This window comes from Haemorhous mexicanus, chromosome 5, assembly GCF_027477595.1.
Source record: "Haemorhous mexicanus isolate bHaeMex1 chromosome 5, bHaeMex1.pri, whole genome shotgun sequence".
NCBI lineage: Eukaryota > Metazoa > Chordata > Aves > Passeriformes > Fringillidae > Haemorhous > Haemorhous mexicanus.
This window is the reverse complement of record NC_082345.1, coordinates 63142222-63166929: the sequence shown is the minus strand read 5'-3', so window position 1 is coordinate 63166929 and position 24708 is coordinate 63142222. Positions and strand designations below refer to the sequence as shown.

The 24708-nt window shown below is 41.5% G+C and overlaps 1 protein-coding gene across 1 annotated transcript in view; it reads left to right on the top strand.

The window, feature by feature from the left end:
* The window catches only part of LHFPL3 (LHFPL tetraspan subfamily member 3), a 196277-nt gene that overhangs the window by 75416 nt on the left and 96153 nt on the right, over positions 1-24708 (top strand). The window lies entirely within an intron of this gene.

The following is a 24708-nucleotide window of genomic DNA, read 5'->3' as shown; positions in this document are numbered from 1 at the left end:
AAGTGTGTATTTTAAGAGCTCAAATTGCTACCATAAATGCTGTTTTAAACTTCAGCCATACAAGTAGGTCTGCTTTCAAAGACAGCCATTTATTTGTCTAGTGATAAACAATAATTTATGATACTCAGTGTTAGTTCTCAATTACTCCCCATCTCTTTGGCAGTGACATAATGCTGTTTAGTTGCTCTTGTAAAAAAGACTACATCATTATCATTTGTGTTATTCTGTGAGATAAAATCCTCCCTGTGTTTAAGATACAACGGTTTGAAGGTTGGAGGGAGGCCTGGGATTTATTTTGGTTTGAAAGTTCCTGTCCATGGCAGAGGTCTTTTGGGTGGCTTCACTGTGGTTCTCCGGGGGGCTGGAGAACAGATCCTTCTGCTCCTGCACATCTCTGGGGAGATGGGATGAAACCTCAGCTGTTGGAGCAGATCTTCTCACAGTCCCACACACAGCATGCAGGGGATGGTGCACCTGGCTGTGCTTTCTGGGGGCTGTTTTAATGTCTGAGTGCTGGCATGAGAGTTTTTTCTTTGATACATAAGCCACCTGATAAATTGCATCTTGAATGTATGCTGTATTTCTTAAGGTCAGGGTACGGCTCTGTGCAATAAAATACAATCAGTAACCATTGCAGGCAGCCATAGGGCAGTGTATCATTTATCTTGAAACCTTCTGCTCTGAATAAGAATCCTGAATTCACTTTTCAGTATAAATTGTGATCTCTCCTAGCTTCTGCCAGGGATACCATAAAGTATGTCATTACATTAATCAAAGTCCCAGCATCCTGGCATCCAAACTATGAATTATTGCTGTGGTAGAAATGCTCCAGGAGGAGTAGCACATCTTATCCAAGCCTTGCTGAGAAGTGTAACATTTACAATGGGAAGGCAGAGAGAGCAGGAGTCTTTGTAGAAATGCTAATTAAACCCTGTACTTGGAGATTAGACTGATTTGATAAATACTCCTTAACACTTATTCCACACCCTCTTTATTACACACCCTTAAGCCATTTATGACCCTTTATAATGCTTTATAAATAAACTTTTTAAATATTTCCTATGTACTTGCTGAATACACTCATGAAACTCCTGAAGTTCACCAAAAAGATTTACAGACCTTGCTGCATAATGCAGTACTTGATATTATAATTTAAAATTTTTTCAACACTTGAATAAATGTTCAAGGGACTTCAGGGGCAAAATCAGAGTTGTAATTTTTGGAGCCAAACCCTCCTCAGCCTTTGGAAAAGACTGAGCTAGGATTTTCTGTGAGTGACTGGCCTCACAAATTAAGTCTCAGCTTTTTACTTCATTTACAGGGAATTATCTTATTTAATTTGGGCAGAGAGCAGCTATGTTAAGCATTTACGTAGGCTCAGAAAGGATCAGAAAAACACAATAATGTGTCTCTGCGTAAATATTTTTATGAACTGTGAGTAGACTGCATTAAAGATTAGGTAGGAAATATTTGGTTAATTCATTTATATATTTATGGAGTTCTTTCATGTGTTTGAAATGGATTACAGAGGGATAAAACAGTGTCAGGAAAAAGCCAACATCAATTTGCCTTGAACAAATTATGTCAAAACAAAATAATTCCCTCCTAGGACAAAGGCAGGAGACTGTGGACAGAGGGGAAAGCAAGGGACATCACATAAGGCTTTCAGTGCTGTCTGACATGGGGATCTCAAAGCAAGCTGGAGAGGGAAATCTCATCTGGGGGAAACTGGTAGGGCAAGAGAGCACCAGCTCCCATAGCCATGCTCACAGAAAGAAGACCATGGTTAAATTTCCAATAGGGAGCTCCACAAGGGGGTCCTGAAGCCTAAAACTGCTCAGTGCTTACATCAATTATAGGAATGGAGAACTGAGAACTAAGGAGGGTGCTTATAAAATCTACAAGTAATGAAGGAGCTGTAGGACAGTTTTAGAGTTCAAACTGATCTTGTAAATTGGAGCAAAAATCTGAGATATGTAGCATATTCTGAGATACATAGCTGGCAAGTTTCTGTAACTTTTTCTCCCAGCCTCCCACTCCCAGCCACCACCTGTGCAGCACATTGCTCACCTTCCAGATACAGGTGCCTTTTCCAGGTCCTCTTTCTAATTCAATTCATCCAGGTAAGGCACCAGTCTGCTCACAAAACCCCCAGCTTGGCACTGAACCCATCACTTGGATTTATTTATTTTATCCAGGCAATGTGGGGAGTGGTGAGCTAGACTCTCTGCAGGAGACTGACCAGAACACACTGAGCCAAAATGCTCAGGAAACAAAACCAACCCCAGCCACAGATTCTCTTCCTAATGAGTTCTGGTGAGTTCCATGCACGTTGTATCGTGCATTTCTCTCATGTCCTTTTATCTGCAGAACTTTGTTATCCACATTCAATGCATGCCATCCCTAGCAGGACCCTCACTGCCTGCTTGGCTGGTCCAGATTGTCCTGGTGTTTGAGCATTCCCCAGGAGCATGGCCCTGCATACAGTGGTATGTGTGTCTGTGTAACCTGTGTCAGTCTTTTCATAAACTACAGACATTCAGTTTGTCACTACATGATCCAGTGGCACAACTGCAGCATCTTTCAGCAGGAGCAGCAGCTCTCACAAAGCACTGAGCAGGATCTGCTTAACTGTGACTTTGTTTCACAAGTAGTCCAGAATGTGGCAGAAACCGATGTAAGAGATGCAGAGGTTCTCAAGCACAACACGAGTCAGCAGTGTCATCATTCTCCAAAAAACAAAAGCAGCCATCTTTACAAGATGCAGAGCCATGATATGTAAATAAGACATTAAATAAATAATGAAAGAAATGTGCCAGAGAACCAGTGAAAGCCTAGCTGGAGCAATCTCCAGATTTGGGTACTGCTGTTCCAGAAACATGTTGGCTACACTGGAGAGCAGCAAAGACAAACAATTGGGCCAACCAGAGATTCAGAAAACGTGGTGTAATAGGAAAGCTTGAGAGAAAAACAGTTGTTCTGTCCAGCAAGGAGATGACCCATGGAGGCCAAGTGTCACATCCCACCAGAAAACTGCTCTGCCCTTTTCTGCTGCCTCTCCCAGGAATGAGATGCTCTGTATCCCCATAAGCTGTATAAGAAGCAATTTGGTAAATTAGAGAGATGGGAAGAAGGTTTTATTTTAAAACACTGAAGCTTTAGAGGAATATGCTGAGGAGCACTGCAGTATCTCCATCACTAGACAAGCCCTGATAAAAAGTCAGAGATACCAGTGTGTTGAGAGTGATTCTAAGTATCATTGTACCTAACTGGATCTGGCAGAGACTAGCCCATTTCTCAAGGACCTCCCCTTCCTCTCCACAGGTATACAGCCCCTGTCCAAAGCAAAACATTTGTGTTACCAGCACTTAATTACTGTTGTATATATCCCAAGGTTTCTTTTCTTGGAGGAGCAGGCCATTCCAAAGCAAATTTTTAGTTTTTAAAAATTAAGATTTTTGTCATGTTTATTTTCAAGGTAGTCCTTAAAAAATGAAAAGTGTAATTATCAATAGAATATTAGCATGGTAAAGAAATCTTTAAAATGCCATAGCTTTCAAGCTAATATTATTTTTCATGGGATTTACTCACATTTTTGAAAGGTTTGGAGTTGATAGGCTGCTAATCTGGTATTGCACACAAAAAGGCTTCTAATCTGATATTGCAAACAAAAAAATCCATGGTCCCAGAGTGGAAATTAGAGGCAGTATCACTGAGTGAGAACTGCTTGTGTGTGACTTGGGTGTTTGCAGAATTAAACCCTTCTTTGCAAATTCCTAAGAACTGTCATCCGTGAACCCCAAAGCAATTTAGAAACATTATTTAATGTTAAAAATCAGCTTGGTTCTGGCCATAACCGAGTTCAAGCAGCTTTGTGGAGCTGGCTGCTATTCAGTGGAGAAAAATAATCCCTTTGGAAAGCAATTGGGATGAGTGTTTGTAGTATTTGGAGTGCTAAAACAAATTTAGGGCAGATATTCTTAGATCCACACTGGCAACCATCTGAGTCAATGCAGTGATTCAATGAACCCTGTGTAACCCTGTCAGGGTTGACCCTTTGCTGTTTTGACCCTGGCTGGATGCCAGGAACCCACCAAAGCTGTTCTATCCCTCCTATCCTCCACTGGACAGGGGAGAAAAAAATCTACTGAGAGGCTCACAGGTCAAGATAAGGCCTGGGAGAGTTCAGTCCCCATTTACCATCACAGGCAAAACAAATGACTTGGGAAAAGTGTAAATTAAACTTATTACCAATCAAATCAGAGTAGGGTCATGAGAAATAAAACCAATCTTAACAAACCTTTGCCCCACCCCTCCCTTCCTCCTGGGCTCAGCTTCACTCCTGCATTCTCTGCCTCCTCTGCTCATGGCACAGGGGGATGGGGAATGGGGGCTGTGCTCAGTTCATCTCACATTGTCTCTCTTGCCCCTTCCTCCTTGAGGACTCTGCACCATTTACCTGCTCCAGCATGGGGTCCCTCTCACAGGATACAGTCCTCCACAAACTTCAATGTGAATCCTTCCCATGGATTGCATTTCTTCACAAGTTGCTCCAGTGTGGGTCCCCTCCACAGCGCTCAGTCCTTCAGGAGCAGACTGCTCCAGCAGGGGCCCCTCTCATTACACAGGGACCTCAGGGACCTTGTGGTGAAGGCTGAGGCAAAGAAGGGACTGACTGCTGCAGCCTTGCCTCTGTTCACTGCCAGCATATCACCAGCATTTGTAGAACAAATGGTTTCCCTCCATCAGTCTCTTGGTTTAGGAACTGAAGGTGCTTCTGTGTATGGGTGGATGTCTGGAATGAGTTAACTTCTTTTGGGTAACTGTGACTTTTAGAGGTGTTAGAGGCAAGCCTGACCCAGACCAGGTGTATCCTCAGCTGGCTGCTCTAAAGACTTAGATGATTTGGATCAAAATTTAACAGGCTTAATGTGTATTTTCTAAAGAATTTCAGAAGTTCATCCTTCACTGCTGCTATGGGGTTTGTGATTTAAATGCCATTGGGAAGAAGGACCATTTTGTTGTTTTTTCAGTGCAGACTAATACACTGAGGCTGGAGTTCACACAGATTGCTTCCTCCCTCTATAGCAAGAAAAAAAAAAATCTGTGGCTTTCACTAGCACAACCATGTAAAGCATATGAACTGAGTAAGTTACTGGTGTGCACTTGGAGTCTGTATTTAGTATGCTGAATACTCCTGAAACAGAGCTAGAAGCTACAGTGGCTTTCTTTCTATACAAGAGTAAAAAGTAGAGGCAGGAGAAATTGTAAGAACTAGGTGTTGTCCCCAAAACTTTACTGTGCTGATATTGTCTGGCACACGCTGTCATGGAACAAGTTGAAAAGTACAGTGGTGTGAAGCAGGTCCTGGAAAATGAATGAAAGGTCTAGAAGAGACTGCCACAAAGCACAAGCAGGACATCAAGCACTTGAGAAACAAGAAGAGCATTCCTGAGAAAAAAACATGGGAAGAAACCTGCAATTATTTTGTATGAAGAATTTACAAAGGAAAATGTGGTGATAGTGATAACAAAGGGAAAACAAGCTGCACTTACAGGTGCAGATACCAAAAAAGTACTCTGGGAAGGGGTATGTGTAGCACTGAGATCCCACCAGAGCACCTGAGAACCAGGAAAATACCTGGAGCATGCCTTCTGGCAGACTCTGTGGTCTCTAGACTAACAGTAAAATGATCCAGGAATATACACAAACTCAGACTGGAATCCTAAAAAATCTGTATTGGTAAAATTTCCCTAAATCAAAACAGATAAAAAATACATTTCTAGCTTTCTGGGAGATTAAAGTACCTGGAAGATGTGCAGAATGTAATTGCAAAAGCATACATGTGTGGATTTCTGGCTTATGTCCATCACTGTTACACATGTTACCACAAAACCAGGGAGGCCACCAGAGTTTCACCACAGTACTTATTTAAAATAAAATCATAGTTGTGCTTCTATAACCTTTTCTGAATCTCATGAAGTATTTCGAGGCATAAGTCTTGGTGTGCCCCTCTTGGTCCAGAGTTTCACCACCAGAAAGCTCACCTGGGCAGGACTGTCATGGAGGGGTTGGTGCATGGAAAATAACCCCATAGCTTGGAAAACACCACCACACCAGTACCTGTCTGTAAGTTGCAGTTCAATTTTTCCTAGGAAAATGACAGCTGTTTTCACTGAGAGCCAATAATCCATGATTTCACCCTTCCATCTTCCCAAATTGAGTGTCTGTCTTCCACACCAAATTTTCACCCAAAACATCTATCCTGGCCTGCCTTTTAAAATATTTCTTTAGTTACTATTTATATTTACTGCCTTCCCTGACATTTCTTCTGGCATTGAATTAGTGTTGACTGAGATTCCCAGCATGCAGAATTTGAAGAGCTTTGTCCAACCACCTCAAAGACACATTTCAGTTTCAAGATCAGAAAAAAATCTCTATGAAACAGACCTGTCACAGTTAGACCTGTTGTAATCTAACTCTTTGGGGTACAGGATTGAGCTCACCACAAACCTGAAATACCCTTGCCTTTGCTCTTCTTCCTCCTTGTTCTTCCTTCTGGTATCTTTGTCAAAGATTGCCTCAGGTCTATTAAAAGTGAAAGAACATTTCATGCAGTATTGAAACAGCAAATTTTATTTGTTTGTCATTTAGCAGCAAGGAAACACTGCAGAGAATAATCCTACCAAGGATTACAGAGTATTTTGACAAGTAGTAAGCTCTCAGATTCAGCTAAAGCCTCCTCCTTTCCAGGCTCCCCAATAATCCTGGTTTAGGCCAGCAGAGTAATTAAGATGTTGCAGGAAGAGTCCTCAAAAGGAAAGATACAGATGAATTTGTAAAATTCAAGAGCAACCGCATGGTGAAAAGTAGCAGAAAATGAAAAAAAAAACCAGTGCAAGTCCTGAAGTACTGTTTGAGGGAGACAAATTGTTCTGAAAAAATTCACAAATCCTAAACTCTTTAATAGAGCAACTAATCCTCCTTTACCCCAGCACTAAAAATTCCAGGTGTTGTATACAATAGTTATTAAAGAAAAAAATACTGTTTATTCTCTTCAAAATTCATGTTGTATAAAGGCTGAGGGAAGAAACAGGTGTCAGCAAAATAATTCTGAGAAAATTAAAAAGTCTGCCTTTATGTAGAAATTTGCCAAAGGAAAACATGCATTTGGAGCTCTTTATCCCCAGGTTCTGGTTATGGTATTCATCCATTCTTGACACACTGTGTAGGGGTTGTTTCCAGTTGGGAAGATTTGATGCTAGATTCAGCATTAGATAGCACAGAGTGTGATTACCAGTAATAAAATAAATAAAACAGGGTTATTTCTTGGGAAGCTGAAGTTATATCTAGCATCTGGACACACTACTCTCATTCGACTTTTTCCTGCCCTTTCCAGTTCTTCAAAGAACCAGTGTAGGGTATCAGTATTGCTGCTGGGAATAAAAATGATGAAAAGGGATAAAAGTATTTCTAGAAATCTTTCCTTCATTTAAAGTTATAAGAATACCAACAAACAAACAGGAAAGAAGAAATAACATTTATGGTCCATTACAGTCTGATAGTTTCCACTGGCTTTCATTTGAGGGAAGATATTTCCTGACTTTTTTATTACTGCAGATTGGTAGTATTTGATAGCACAATAACAATAGTCACTGGTGGTGTGTAACATACACAGAAACAATCAGCAGACCAGTACCAGGGTTGGCTCTCCTACAGAGAATCACATTGTTTTTCCAGAGAGCACATAAATAGGCATGCTGCTGCAGTGATGAATTCAGCCCAGCACCATGGATCTGCCTGCATTCTTGGTGAACTCGAGTATGATGCAGGTCCTGGAAATGATCTGTGGTTCTGGGGGACAAATCCTCTGAAAGGGAGGGTGGTGCACCTTGCCAGGCCATTGGGAGGTCACTGAATGGCCCAAGCATAAGTTACCAAGAGAAATTGTCCTTGACAACCTTTGGGAGATCTGCTTGTCAAAGACAATTAAGGAAAATCTCATATGAAGGCATTAAAGTCTATAAGGGCTATTTATTTAAGGGTTTTATTATATCAAAATAAAATAGGAACAATACAGAGGATTTGAAATGGCAAATAGGAAGGCATAGTTGAGGAACCAATGAACCTGAAGGAAGGGGATTAAAAAGAGAAACTAGGAAATATCTTCTTGTATTGTAAAAAAAAAAAATAGAATTTACATTTCTGTGCCATTAAAAATCATTGAAGAGTTTAGTAGGATCCCAAACCAAACTGCATGTTTATGTGGAAGAAACTTGGAACAGTAGAACTTTGGAATTTCGGGCTAACAACAAACAATTAGGAAACTGAAAATCATCGAGTTTTGGGACTTGTTTTCATTGCCAGAAGGAACATTTCTGAGGAGAAAGATCATCTCATAAGTCTCTCTTCAACATCAGGCCCCCTTATAGGTAATCCCTAAACATCTGGTACTTTGCATTAGTCAACAAGATTTCAATGAAGTGAGCAGCCATGTGATGTAATGTGGGAATTTGCATGAGAGGTAGGAGGTCCAAAAGATATTTGGTCTTATGCATGCAATTGCAGTTTTGGTGTCAAATTGCCCACATGACTTGATTTGTCTGGCCAAAGTTATAGGCAAAAAAACCCAACAAAACCTGTCAGTGGAGGTAAGGCTGAGATTTTAATCAGTTTAACTTGTTTCTTTAAACATGCTTTGCAGCAGTGTAGCCATCCCAGCTGTATTGGTTCTGTCTGAGATGGAATTTACTTTCCCATAGTAGCCCTCACAGTGCTGTGCTTTGCAGTGATATCTAGAAGGGTGTTGGTAACACACCAGGGCTTTGGAAACTGCTGAGCAGCAGCAGCACTGTCCCCCCAACCCTGCCTCCCATCAATAGGCTGGGAGTGTGCAAAGTCCTGGGCAGGGACACAGCTAGCCCAGCTGACCTACGTTAACCAAAGGAAATTTCCATCCCAGATGATGTCAGCTAATTCTAAAGGCTAAGGAAAGGGGGAGGCAGTTGTTATTTACGATATTTGCCTTCCAGAGCAACTGCCCCACATGCTGAAGCCCTGCTTCCTGAGAAGTGGCTGAACATCCGTCGCTAACAGGAAGTAAAGAAAAATCCCGTGTTTTTTCTCTTTGCTTGTGCACACACAAACTTTCAATTTTGCTCCAGTAAACTGCCTTATTTCAACCTATGAGTCATTTTCCATCACATTTTCTTTCCCCTGTCCAGAGTGGCTTGGTGGATGCCTGGTGTCCAGCCAAGGTCTCTGCCTCACACTAAGTTCACAGACCAAACTGTTCACAAGCCACTGTGCTCACAGATCTATAAAAGCTTCTTCACCCAGAGGGTGGTTGGGCACTGAACAGGCTCCCAAGAGAGATGGTCACAGCACCAGCCTTGACATAGTTCAAGAAGTGTTTGGACAATGCTCTCAGGAACACCATGTGATTCTGTGATTCTGTGAATGCAGAAGGAAGCTGTAATAGAAGCAATGGTTTGCAGATTAATTTAGAACTTCATGAGATGCAGAGCAAACTTTTCTTGGGAAAAATTACTTTGATCTTTGCATTGTAATATTTTGCATTTTTGGCAATGTGGAATATTTAGTGTTGGCTTCTGAAAGTGCCTCAGCCCATGCTAGTCAGAAAAGAAGATTTTAGTTTATATTCCAAATAACCATGTAACTCTTATGTTCTAGTTGGTTTATATGCAGGCAAAACTTGCTTTGTGAATAAAACCAGTTGTGCCTAACCTACTCTTAACTTTTGCATTTACCTCTTTACCTGAGCTAACATGAGACATTTAGACATAATACAGTTTATAAATATCTGCTCCCAGCATTTTCTTCATGCATCCTTTTAACTCAGGCAGGAGTCCTCTGTGATATTCAGGTTCCACTTGTAAAACTTGTAGCTTTTTCAGATCACTCAAGTCTCTCTCATGTACACATCTCCTCAAGCTAGTTCCTTATCCCCTTCCCTTGGCCTCTGTGTTCTCTGCCCTTTCTCTGTCTGGCAGAAGCTTCTTTTCTCTCATTTTGTGTGTGTCTTAGAGCAGTGAGCTCTGCTACATGTAGGTCCACAGTCACATAAGATCCAGAGGCAGCCTAGGGAATTTAGGCAGACTGAGTTCCTGGGTTCAAGTGTGTAAATCTTCTTGTCCCATCTCATCTTTTTCTATGGGTCTCTCTGTTAGCATTTGAGTTTTTAATGCAATTTCACTGAAGCCAGGAACATTTCTAGAATGGCTTCAGCCTCAGAAGAGCTGTGCAGTTTGGGGCCCATCTCCTGTACAAAATGAGAGAGCCATAAAACCATGTAGCTGAAGTGATTGCAGGGTGTACCACATGTACACCTGCTTCTGTGGTCTCACAAGGGTTCCATTTGTTCTGGTTTATTTTTTCCTGATGTAGGAGGGGCCATCCTTGAATCTAACCACCTAAAAGCTCAAGAATTTCCCAGAATTTCCAGTGTGGATGATTTAGACCCAGATGTTTATCTTCATGAGTGGGGTGACCCATCAAGCACTGTCCCCACCGTGGCTGTGTGGCTTTGTAGCAGTGAAAGGAGAATTGGTTTGATCCAAGGGAGCTCCACTGCAGCCTGAAGGAGGGGATGCCTGCCCTGCTATCCATAGGCTGCTGCCATGAGGCAGTCCCTGGATGAAAGGCAGGTTCCTGAGGGGCTCTACCAGCAGGGTCATACTGATGGCCAAGAGCTGCTCCTGCTTGTCCCTTTCTAAGGTTGTCCCTTTGTGTTTAAAGCCTCCATGGAGGAGCATGAAGGGCAAGTCTCCTGGGCCTTTGCAATAACATCAGCACTGAACCATGGGCAAAACTAATGCCTATTTTAAGATCTGTTTTTATTTTAAGCTTTTAATTGGGTATTTTTGACACAGTGAAGGTGCATTGTTTACAGGACTGATAAGAGAAAATTGAGTCTCTCACCTTTTGCATATGAGCATGATTCATCTTTGAAATTGTGTCCTAAAAAAGGACACTGCATTAGGGTAATGCATGTCACCACTCTTTTAAAAGATCAACTTCTGCAAAAGATAAGTTTTAATCTTAGAAGAAACTATTTCAGTACTGAAACTGTAATGAGGGATTTGAACTAGATCCAGAAAATAAGGAGGCATCTACCAGTTGAGTGCTACAGTGCTTACCTTTTAGGGTGCATGATCCAGGCAACCTGGTCCAAACCACAGTCATGTATCTCCAGTTCCTCTGCAATGCCTTGCAAAAGACAGGAGACATGAGGAGACACATGCTTAACACTCTACCTACACAAAAATGTCCCCAAGGTTCCACTTCTTCCTGTGGAAACTCTTTGCTCTAAAGAGAAGTGTATGAGAGGATGTAATGTGCAACAGAGAACAATTTCTCTGCAGGAGGTTGAAATCAGGAAAGATGACATTACTTCCCCTGTAGTTCAGCACCCCGTTTATGAAGAAACCAATTTTTCATCCGTTATATCAGATAGCTCTGTCAAATTTCCATGTAATGTCCTCGTCCTTTGCCAACTTCTTTGCAGGGACTTTGTTATATTAAGAATCATCCTGAATTCAGATAATTCAGATCCAATTTAACGAGCAAAGGCAACTTTGTGCAAGACTATGAGGAAACTTTCCTGGTGGGTATTATCTGTGCTCACAGGGCAGAGGATCATAGCTGGAACCTACTGCCTCATTTTTTTTTTTTAACTTCTTTCTTTTATGCAGTTTTTCACAGGTCACAATCACTACAGAATTTATTCTGTAAAAACCAGTATGAAATGTATATTTCTTCAAATTTAATAGAAGCTGCAGTTGCAGTGGGACTGTGAAGAGAGGTCAGAGAGAAAATGAAAGGGTGAAAAAGAGGACACAGCAGCAAATGGAAAATGCAGGGGGAAAAATAAGGGGAACTGAGTAAATTGAAGAAGGACTTTGCAAAGGCAAAAGAACAAAGTCAATTTTGTAGGCACACTTAAGTTCCACATCACTGAATTATGATGAGACTTAGATGAAACTTCCCTCTTGATTTCCATCTCGCTTAGTGCCCATGATGAGATGGCATTGAGGCTTCAGGAGGACCATTTGGGCCTTGCAGGGAGTTTCTGGCTCTTTCCTGTAGACACTTCATCAGCCGCAACATTACTGCCAGAAAACAGCCTGTGCTGCTTTCCCAGAAAAAATATGAAAACTGTAACTTTTTGGGTGACTTTTCCTTGTAGGTAGAGCATCCTGAGAGCTGAAGCAAAAATTTAGGGACATGAAGCTTTCTATCTTCAACAACGACGGCACCGCACTACAGCGGTTTTTGTGCCGCCTGGCTGGGCTGCACCCCACTGCCCAAACCTGTTAGGAAGGGCACTTCCAACCATAAGGAAGCAAAAACTTGAGGTTTTACTCTAGAGGCAAGAGCTGGGGAAGAGTGAGTTATCAGGAAACATGGGGGGGAAAAAAGCAGGTTGGTGCTTCTCAAATAGGGATGGTATTTATGTTGGAGCGTGAGGTCGGTGGCAGGGGCCAGGTGAAGGAAGCCTGTGCCTTACAATTGCTCTTGGATCTTGTTTCTTAAGGCGTGTTTGGTATTTCTGCAATATGAGAAATCCTTCTGAATCTCTGTGTATGTGTTTGCCGCAGGAGTGTGACAAAAAGATGCTGAAATTGGCAGCCCAGCAGGGTCAGAAATGTTCCAGGGCAAATCTAACACTCGAACAAACCAGCTGCAATAAATTGATTTGTGCAGAATGAAAATGGAAGGAAAATACTGTCCTTTCTGAGGCTTTTGGTAGAGTTTTTTCCCATCTCTTCACTCATTCCCATGACTTGCTTTCATAGGTTAAGATATTTTCCCTTCCCAGAGCCCTGTTTTTCACTTTTCCTTGGGTTTCATTTCATTCTACCCTTTATTTTTCTAACTGTGATCAGACTTTACCTCTGACCATAGATCTCAAAATCAAACTGTTTTTCCAAGAATAAAGCACTTTTCATGTCTGCTCCAAGGCTCACATTATGTTCAGCTTTCTGAAAACATGCACCTTACTGACTGCTACCGAATTAGTACAGAAAAAGACTAATATATTCTGAGAAGTAAAACATGAAGTTTGTCTGTCTACAAAAAATTAATAATACAGATATGGCCAGCTGATAAATTCTGCACACACTAAAAGTAGACTTAAAAGCATACATAATTTCTCTTTAATAAAAATGGATATGGGACACTTCATGAGATTTTAGCTCCCAGTTGACTTTAGAAGTTAAAAGTTTAGAACTTCAGAGATGCATTTAAGCCCAAAGGATGACAAGTATATTACAGTGTCTTAAATCATAAGAAAAGCTCTAGTCTGGCCTGGGACTCCTAAGTGCTCAGACAGAAATTAAAGCCGTAATGTGAAGCATCAAAATTCTTCTGTGCTCTCCTGAGGTTTGCTTTGCACTGACATAGAGTTTAGGTGGGAGGGCTACCAGCAGTGGGAGAGGCAAAGAGAGTCCCACAAACCTGATTCAACTTTAGCATCTGTCCATTTGTACCTAGCAAGGTAATAGCAAGGGTGAATGTTCCTCTTGCTGTTCTGTCAGCTGGAGTTTTGAAAGGTGGTTTTAAGGCTTCTGAACTGCCTGCAGAGAATTAGTCACGCTGTACTGCTGGGGAGGCCAAAAGTCAGCAATGGGGAAGTTGCCTGTGACATAACAGAGAAGTTGCTCCCAATGATTGGTAATTTCTGCCCTGCTAAAATGCTGTATTTCTGACACAGCTTGTTGTTATTTCTTGGCTTTTCTGTTGTTCAGAGGAGCCCTAATCACACAGCAGGACTGGGTACTGCACAAACATGGGGCACAAAGGCAGCCACCTATAATGCAAGACAAGACCATGGATGACTGCATTCAGATGACGACAAAAAGCAGCAAGATAATATAGTTTATCAATTGTCTTACTGCTGTCTAGTTGGATTTTTTAAGACACCCCCATAAAAGGAGAACTTTGCCTTGTCTGGCTCGGATGATGTAGTTGTAGTTCTGGCTTGAACTGGATGTAACTGTCTAAATCACCTGCTCCCTGTCATCCATGGAGATAAGTGGAGCAAAGAAGAGTAATTGTCTCTCTGGCCAGGGCTGAGCTGCTCAGGACATGTCTCAGCCAGGGCAAGTCCAGAGCTGTTTTGCAGAGTGGCTTCTCTTGCAGTGAAAAGCGTTTTTCCTGCCTTGTCTCCCATAACTGAGCTGCTGCTGGTGCCCTATGAGTGCACGAGACACCTGTACCAGTAATCCTGCAGTAGTGGGATGGGACTGGGCAGGAGCAGCTTCCCACCAAGGCCAGCTACGCTGTTCATCTGCATGCACAACGAACCAGCCTCAGTAAATGGCTCTCTCACAGAAAATTGCTGAATATCCAGGCTGTTCTCTGTGGTTTCCAACTCAAATTAATCCTTGTGAGGCTCTGATAGTATTTTTTTCTGCTCTGTAGCATTTCACTCTGACATCTCAAGTGTGAAAATACAAATGTAAGAAATGCCATCCTGGGCAGAAAAGGGGTTTGTGTTACCCCATGCTCTGAGCTCTCTGGTGGCAAAACAGCTTGGGGAGAGCACGTGAGCCTGGCCACTTTCTCCTGCCACTGCCTTGAACTTCTCCAGCTTCCCTGCCTACTCCCCTTCCCATGCATTAATGATCCTGCTTAATCCCTTTTTAAACCTGCTGGTGCTGCCTGCTCCCACCACATCCTCTGCAGAAAGAGGGACTGGTCTGACCTCCCAGTGCCTGAACTGAATGTCCTCCCCTGCTGTGGCTGGCCTTGGCAAACAACAGCTCTGCCTTCCCCTTCCCACTGCTGTCCCACTGCTGTGCCACCAGCACAGGCACGGGAACATATCCCAACAGCTTCCATTTCTTCCTGCCTTGGACCCTGTCCTGAACTTCACAAGCACCAAGCTCCTTCCTGCAGCTGTCTGAAGAGCAGCTGAGCGTGCTCTTTGTGGGAGATCTCTCCAGGGACTTCTCAGATTTGCTCCATTTTCAGAAGATTATGTGCTAAGTTCCATTAGTTGATGTTGTGACTAAATGTCGAAGATACCTGAAACTGCAGCCTATTTATTTTTACAAAAATTCAACCCTGTAACAGGAATATCCAGTGGCAACCTCCACTGACATAGATGTGTTGGTACTCTCAGAGTGCAAAACCCAGCTATTTTCCCATTAAGTGGCCTTCAAAATGGGCACGTGTAAATTTCTTCTTCTTTTGCACCACCACCAATATAAAAAGTTCCATGACTTTTAATGCAAGCTGCTCAGGTTCCATGTCTGATCCAAGGTAACCATTTGATCTTAGCTTTGTCAAACTTTACCAGACAAGAAAACATTTGTGATCAAATTGAAATAATTTGTGGAGCAAATTGCACAGCTCACCTGTGCAAGGTTTACAGCAAAACTGAATGGAGATAAATCCTATAAATTAATCAGGAAGCCCTTTTAAATTATTAAAATATTCTATGCTTTCAATTCCTTTAAAAAAAATTATTTAAAAGCTGCAGAACATTTAAATAATGAATGTATTTAAATTAAAGCATAATTTTTCTATTTACACATTCATTTACAAGCCCCCTGATATTGAAGCTTACAATAGTTTCTAGGTTCTTGAATAGCTTTTCAGTGCTATAAATATTTTATTGTGTTAGTAATAAATATTTGTTTATATACTGGGAATTCACCTGTGTATTTAAATGCTGTCATAAAGATACAACTAATAAAAATGCAATTTTTGTGCTTTCCTCTATTGTCAGGAGACTCAGCAAGCTGTTGTGCTTTTTTTAGTCCTGAATACTGATTTCCATCCTGGCAAAGACTTTGTTAAGGAAAATAAGTTTGGTGTCAGTGCATGGGAAGAGCTGGCAAAATGCTGACAAAGTGAAATGCATTTATATTTGAAAAGCTATATATTTTTAGATAATGCCATTATTCTCTGAGGCCCAAAGATTTGGAACCAGAGAATGTTGCTATCCTGCTTCCAAGTACGAAAAGACAACAGCTACTAAATTTAGCCTTTGGATTATGAAATATCAACACCTTATTTGTAACTACAATAGAAGATGGTAAGATGCAGAGCAAAACAAAGGGAGTCCTTTTTTAAGTTTCTAGGAAAAAACCAATTGTTCTCAAATAAGAAAATGCCCTATTTTGTGAAGCATTCGAAGCAAAAAACTATGAAGAGATGGGTGTGACAGGGTGTGACACTCGCATGTCTACCATCAAATGTCTTCTCCATCACCTTCACTCCCTTTTTCCTACTTCTTGGGTTATGTTTGGACAAACTTTCTTTTGTCAGTTTGTGTGTGTATCTAATGCTCAGAAAAGGCAGGTTAAGCTTAACAGCATACTTTGCTATAGTATAGATAAAGAGCTTTTAATGGTTGTTGGCACACTTTGTGGCCCATCAAAATCTGCCTTTGTAGTTAAGATGAAAATCGTAGATGCATTCAAGTGAAACAGAGAGAACCAGCCATCCCAGCAGAGGTAAATGGAGCCATTTATTTTTACTTTAGATGATGTCTAAATACAGGCATCCCTTAATGCATCCATATCTTTACCTGCGGGAACTTGCAGAATAGATTTCCACAGGATTTGTGCATGAGTTTGGTCAGGGCTAAAAGTATTTTGGGGTCTAGTCAGTCCCAGTGACACCCTTGATAAGTTCTCTGTTATGAAGATGACTTGGAGCTCTTTTTTCTGAATGCCTGGTGCTGGAGGTATTTATATTCATACCTTTCACAGATTCTAGTAGTGGAGTGCAACAAATATCTGCTTGCCTCTTATAGCACACGAGCTTTAAAAACCAACAGGATGAAAAATAGATCTCAACAAACAGCATATTCTGAATATTTCAGCTATTTGTAAACAGTCTCTCAGATTTTAAAGTGTTGGTCATGAATGAAGATGTTTTTCTAATTAACAACCTGTGCTTGTTTTGCAGCACAGTGCAGCTGCTGCATAAATGCTTCGTTACCAACATTTTGCTCATTTTCCTGCTTCTGGCTCTCTCAGCAGTTACATGCATCTGCCTTGTGTCTAAACCAACTTAAAAACTCTTACTTTAGATGAGATTGCTTCCACTTTAAGGGAGATTAGGTACACTATTGTACCTCAGGAGCATAGTTTATTTTCCTCACCCATCTGGACAAAAATTTTTGAAAGGGATTTTTGGTGTCAGTTTTGCCTCCATTCCTATATTCCTTCTTGGATTTTGGTGTTGTCTGCAAGGTACAGACATGTATGTATCACAAAATGCATCAAAAAATATTATGCTTTGTGTGATACTACTGTTGCCCAGTCCATCATCTACATATATTCAACAAATAATATTAAAATCAGGTGTCACTTATTTATCTTCCGTTACAAAAAGCCATCTGCTGTGAATTCCACATCTAAATGTTTTAAAGTTGAATAGAGTGTGGTAACACTGGTAACACCCATGACTCACAGTATAGCATTAAAAAATAATGATGATGCTCAAAGATGTTTTAAGGGAAGGATTCATTGCTGATGTTGAGGCTGTGGAGAGAATTATAAACTGCCTTTTCTAACCCATGCCGTGACCAGGGGAAACTGGCCCATGGTTAATTTATGTGGTGTGTGTTGAGGTAGCCCAGGCAGTAGTAAAGGCTTTAGAAATGCAGGAAGTAATAGCAGCTAAATTGAAAACTGTCTGTTCTGATTTACTGGAAAATAAAGAGATAAAGAGGGGAAGGTAGGAATGGGGATATATTCTGTGAAAGGGGGTCAGCCACAGGGTGAGTTGTCAGTGTCCTCGTGGGTGCCACCAGCCTTGGGACAGCAGGACAGCCATGGCTGTGGCATCTTCTGCAGCTGACCCAGTCCTCCCCTGTCTCTCTCCAGCCCACTCTTAATACAGACCCTTATGAAATGTGTATTGGAAGAAGAATTCTGCTGTTTCATTTTGATCTTCTTATATTTTCTTTCCCTCTGTGTTCAAGAGAAATCTTTGTTGCAGTGTAATTTGAGTGCCATGGCAGCTGGAGCTTGAAAAAAGAAGAATGTGTGTGTATAGGCACTTGAATTGGCAAAAAAAGGAGACTCATTGGCACTGGAAATAAGTTTCCACTCATGAAGATATTTATTGATAAATCAGATCTTACAAATATCATCCAGAGTTTTTTCAGAAAAACTCACGAGCATCATATTTTTGGTATAAATCATGTATTCTCTAAGCTATGTAGCTCTCACAATATCTACTTCTAAAAAATCAGAAATTTCAAACAACGTTGAAGCTTAATTAAGATAATGATGTTCTAATTGTGCAAACTTGCCATAGGTATTTCTGTCTGTAAGGGTCTGATGCATTACTATTTCCAAGACCTGACTGATACAGAAAGATGTTACAGAATAATAGAAATGCAGGCATGGGAAAGACTTAGGTCCATTTCACTGCACTGACAAAGAAAATTATTGGCCTAAATCACATCAATTAAAAATACATTTTATCAAACAAAGCAGTATTATTTATCCAAAAAATTGTCTCTGAAGTTTTTTGTACTTCATTAATTCATCATTTAAACTGGTCCAGTTAGGAAGTAGAAATAATACCCTGCAGCTTAGTCAGTGAGGTGCACACAATAAGTAAAGTATAATTATGCATTTTGATGCTTTGCTTTATGTCAGTATGTCCATACATTCAGGTGGATATTGAGCACAGTTTGAAGCAGGCAGACTGTCTTTTGGAATGGGGCAGCACAAATACGTGATGCCATTTCCTGAGGCGAGAACAAAGCCAGGCTTACTGGTGAGAAATCCTGGCTTTCTGTAGGTCAGTTTCCCTCATTGATCTAACAACAGGATCATCATTAGCAGATGTTTAATTGGCTTGTAGAGATAGCAGCTACAAGAGTAATTAGAACACCCAGGGAGGGTAACAGAGGGTAGAGCTGAAACTCTGCCTGTGGGTACCAGGGGAGTGCCTGAAAAGCTCAGGGTCTTATTGAACTTGCACCATCCAGGCTTTGAGGGTGGGTCTGTTTGCTGGAGTGGGGCCTTCAATTGCAGACCCACAGGTCAAGCATCCCAGCATTCTGCCAGCCCTGTTACCTTGTGCTCCTGCAGTTGATGGGCACTCGGTACCCGCTGTCCTAGACAAACCACAGTGCAGTGTGTATGCAAATGAGTGAGTTTTGGAGGAAGAAATACTTATTATCTCAAGAAGCTAATGTGGTATTTGGAGTCCATGAATCCCTGCTACCACTGAAAAATTGTTCAACATAAATATAACAACTAGATTTTGGTCAACATAAATATAACAACTAGATTTTGGTCTAACTTAGCCCCCTCACCCCAGGCCGATAGCAAAAGAAAAAAAAAAGAAAAGAAAATAATAGAATAGTTCAGTTGCAAGGGAGCTACAGTGATCATCTAGTCTAACTGTCTGGAATATGAATATGAATTTATCTTCTGTAAATTGATCTGTCTGGTCTATTTTCTAATCCGTATATTTATTTTTTACAGCATTCTGCAGTGTTGCATTCACAGTTCAATTACTCATTCTGTAAGGGGGGAAAGAATCTTTCCCTTTATGTGCTATAAACATCCTGCTTGATGATTTCCCAGTATTTCACTTCACAATTGTCTTTCTAGAAAAATAAAAAATATCATTGCCTATGCACCTTTTTCATGTCCTTCTGGATAACACTGTCATCAGTCTCAGCAGCACAGGAGCATTCCCAGTGCTGTCCCAGCCTGGCTGTGAGATGAGGCACAGGCTGTCCTGCAGGACAGTGCAGACAGACAACGAGGGTGTCATCTCTGCTGAAATGCAGCTCCTGAGCAGAGCAGAGGGACCTGTGCTAAGGCTTCCCACATTTTTCTTTGAAGCTGGACACCTGCAGCCTTTCTAACCTTGTCTAACCCAAACAACTATACCCCAGAGATGAGGGAAATCCCTGATACAAGGAGAGGCAAAGCCCCCAGCTACTGCCCTCTGAAAAGTCAGCGTCTTGTGTAAGAGTATCACAGTGCTTGATAATGTCATGGTCCTGTTCTGCTACCTGAGCCATGAAGGACACAAACTTGTACTTATTGCTAGACAAACAAGCCACTCAACTCATCCTCTCTCTAGCAGCTCTGCCTTGCTGGGCTAGCAGTTTGTCTTTGGAGCTGACGTGCTTTGGCATGGATCAGAAGGATGGTTTCTATGGCTGCTGCCTTTCCATTAACTCCTTTTCCTTGGTAGATTTCTATTTCCACTGCCCTTCAACATATGCCATGCAAGGAATCATGTAGCCCTAATTCACCACTCTAAACTGTAATTTGAGCCTTTGCTAACATTTATGAAATTTTAATGAATATTGCTTGCTGCTACCCTTGAAGTAGTAGACACAGAAAAGAGCTGTTGCCAGTACAGCCGTCGGACATGCCTAAGGAGGAAAAGGGGGAAATCTCTGCTAGAGAATTGCTATCTGCAGCTGCTTGCACTGGGCCATTATTGCAATACATTGCTGCTCAGTAATGCTATGACTGTATTTTATTCCATTACCATCCTCACCATCCTCCAGTACTTCAATTTAAACACACGGCATCAGCTGAATGTGACACCACACGGATGCTGCATTAGCATGCGTCTTCGCTCCCCACGAAGTTTTGAACTTAGGTGAAGTCTTTAAATGCTGATTATTTTGGCAGGCTATATTGTTCTACAATTTATCAGTTGATAACTTTTGCTGCCTCACAGACATTGTGTTTTCCCAAGTGAAGAACCTTTGGCTGAGCTCTGGAAATATATGCGTTTCACAGAAATGAAAAGTTATTAAATCAGTACTGTGGGGGAATGCAGAGGAATGATCCATTTGTAATTCTGGGAAAAACAATTTAGAACACTGTTTTTAAAGCTTAACAAAATTACTTAAAATCTTTCACAAAAACAACCAACCTTTTTCATCTGGTCTCCAAGGATTTTGTTTATCTTTCAGATCTAGTTGCTGCAAAATACTGATAATGCAGAAATTCCATGAGGCGTTAAATCTCCATCTACCAGTGGCTTGCAGAATTAATCAAATTACCTTTTAAAGTTAATGCAGTCGGTGAGAAGAGTTTAATGATATTCAAAACCTTCATGGTAATAATTACAGATGAAGAGGGTCAGTCAGTTGAGAATTAATGCAAAAAGTGCACAGAATGATAATCTGCATTAATGTATCAGACCGTGCAGAAGGCATTGGGAGAGTGAGCCATGAAAATAAAATTCATTTGCTTCCATTCAGAAGAGTGAAATAAACTTGCTTGTGTGAAAATTTGAAGTAAATGATGAATTTGAAGTTTCAGCCATGCTAGAGAAGAGGTGGCAGGCTGAGAGAGGTGAAGGAAGGGAAGACAAGGAGAAGAGAGAATGAGGAGGAGTTAATCTGGATCATCCCACAAAATCTGAAGCTGTCATTCTTTCTATTGGAACTCAAAGACAGAAGCTTTTCCACAAATTTCCTTTACCCTGAGGCTCTTCATCTTTTTGATTTTCTGTATTCTGCATTCATGATTTTTCTACCTTTTTAGAAATGATCAAATATTTGTTGAGGGCAGGATTTTAACTGGCCTTTCCCATGCAGTTCATAGTTCTTTTGATAACAAAAAAGTGGAACAATCTTGAAAGGAAATTCTTAAATATTAATTCAATGTGTCCCCATTTAAACTGAGTCTGGGTAAGCTCAGGCTGCACTCAGGTCTCACAGAAATGGCAGAGGAGCAGTCTGTGTCCCAGCAAATGTGGAGCTGAGCACTCTTGTGACCCAAGACAATTACCTCCGAGCACCTTGTCCTTCTGATGGCTGTCATCAAAAACCACTGTCATTGAGGATGTCACAGGTCCTGGTACGTGGTTTGAGATGCTGTACAGTGATGGTGTCAGAGATGGTTGTTTTTAGACAGTACTCAGTACTGTCTAAAAACAAGCCCCTATTGCAACTTCACTACACCAAATATTTTCAAAATTATAGTCAACTTCTGAAAATATTGAGCATCTTGATCATTTATTTCCCACTTACAACTTTCATCATGTGTGTATGTCACTTAAATATATTTGTTTGTTCTGTTCCTCTGAGAGACATTGTCAGTTGCTGTCTTTTCCATACTATTAAATCAGCTCAGACATCATATTATAGATGCTTCTAAAAACTGAGGCAGTGTTGCTTTTATGGTTAATTGCATATTGAACTTTCAGTGTGCTGTTTTCACATTTCAAGCTTCACTGCATGTCAGCCTTCAGATCCTTATTTTGCATGTAAGAAGGGACTATTGAGTGTGCCTGCTGGGTCCCCTGTGGAGAACCTCTTTATATAGCACTGTATGATTATGTAATTGGGCTGTAAGGGTGCAAACCATGTTCCTGCATAACTATGTATTGCACTCTTCAGATCAGCAGTGCTCTACTTGCAGCAGCCAGAAAGTTGTGCTGGAAGTGGATATTTTCAGAGGCCCAAGTTGATCATGGGTGCTTTCTTCATTGCAATCATAGAGTCTTTAGGAGAAGACCTTTAAGATCATCGAGTTCAACTGTTAACCCAGCACTGCCAAGTCCACCCCTAAACCATGTCCCTAAGCCCCACATCTAGATGTCCTTTAAATACCTCTAGGAATAGTGACTTCCATGGAGAGCATCTTCCAATGCTAGACAGCCCTTTCAGTGAGGAAATGTTTTTCTAATATCCAGTTTAAACTTCCCCTGTGCAACTTAAGACCAGTTCCTCTGGTCCTGTTGCTTGTTACCTGGGGAAAGAGACTGATCCCCACCTGGCCACAACCTCCTTTCAGGCTGTTGTAGAGAGTGATGAGATCTCCCCCGAGCCTCCTTTTCTCCAGAGTGAACAACTCCAGCTCCCCCAGCTGCTCCTCAAAGGACTTGTGCTCCAGACCCTTCCCCAGCTCCGTTGCCCTTCTCAGGACATGCTGCAGCACAAGAATGTCTGTGTTGTAGTGAGGGGCCCAAATCTGAAGGCAGGATTTGAGGTGTGGCCTCGCCAGTGCTCAGTGTGTAAGTATCTAAAGGAGGAGTGCCAAGATGGAGCCAGGCTCTTTTTGGTGATGCCAACCAATAGGACAAGAGCCACTGCACAGAACCTGGTGCACAGGAAGTTCCATCTGGACATGAGGAAGAACTTTAATGTGCAGGGGACCAGGCACTAGAACAGAGAGGCTGTGGAGTCTCCCTCGCTGGAGATACTCAAGAACCATCTGGATGCAATCCTGTGCTCTAGGAGATCCCTGCTTGATCCCACTGTGATTCCTTCCAGCCTGATTGATTCTGTGACTGTCAGTAGAGCAGGACAATCAGTGCCCAGGTCCTGCTGGCCACATTATTGCTGATACTAGCCAGGATGCCACTGGCCTTCTTGGCCCCCTGGGCACGCACTGGCTCCTGTTTAGCCACTGTCGACCAGCACCCCCAGGTCCTTTTCCATCAGGCAGCTCTAACAAATGCTGAGGCCACATCAACTGTGACAATGTGCCATCACTGAAACTCTGGTTCACCTCTGGAAGGTGCTTTAGTGCCCATGTTGTTCTTTAGGGGACCACTCTTTTCCTGTTGCTGCTTTTGTTCTCCAAGAGTACACCCAAGGGAAAGCTCAGGAGCTTCTTCCAAGGCTTCCACAAGTCTCACAGTGTGGCTGTGCCTTACCTGGGACTGTTTTTCCTGCTTTATGGAGCAACTGAAGGACAAATTGAGCACATCACACTCCGGTTTTGTGCTTCACTAGTCCCAAGCAGTGACATAAGGACATACATAACTGCAAAATCAGAGACTGAATATGGTTCAGCTACATTCAGCAGAGCTGACCTTGCAGTAACACCTGATGTATTGTCCCACAGAGAGTTTTAATCAAAGCACTTAACAATGCTGCAACCCTTGTTTTTCTGCTGCATTACAAAGAAATTTGGCATTTTCTTTGCTATCCTGCAAATATTTTTTTTGCATGTTTGTCATTTGAGAATTGCAGATAATTGGTTTGGCTCTGCTTGATCTCACAATCTGGCAAATAAAAAAAAAAATTTAAAAAGTAAAATTCCCATGGTGTAAGCATTTCTTTATGAACTGCTGAGAAGCAAAAATTATTATAAAATGTTACAGTTAATCCCTTAGTGATCTTGACATTTGCAAAAGGAACAAGTGGTCAAATACTCTAAAGTCCTGTTGTTAGGGAGCATATTCAGCTTAGGCAGAAGTTGTTCTAAAACAACCTATTGGTGCTTTGTGTGACACATAGTTATATGGACAGAGGTTAACTCCCTTTTCTGTACTGATTTCACCTGAAAGATCCAGTAAGATTTTCCAGATAAAAATTTGTTATTGCCACTATCAAGTCTAAAGTCCTGCTTTGCAGGACTGCCTGTAGGACACATCAACATTTTCCTTTAAAACCATTTTCCAGTAGGCTTTTACCTAGGCTGAGACTGGTGAAAACTGGCTGTAGACAACACAGAGTCTTCTTTAAAAAACTGAGCATGGAAATATTTTTAGCCAAAATTGAAAATTAAATCCATATTTGTGATGCTTTATCCCAAGGTATCCTTCAAACCAGTTAGAAACACTTCCTTCCCCATTCCCCACTCACACCACCTCCTTCCCAGCACTGTTTTGAGGTGGGTAAGCCAGGGAGGAGTCTGTGCTGCAGGGCAGTGGAGGTTGGTTTGGTGTTCTGGTCCTGTGATGACACAGGGTGTGAGGTGACCCAATACAGCCATC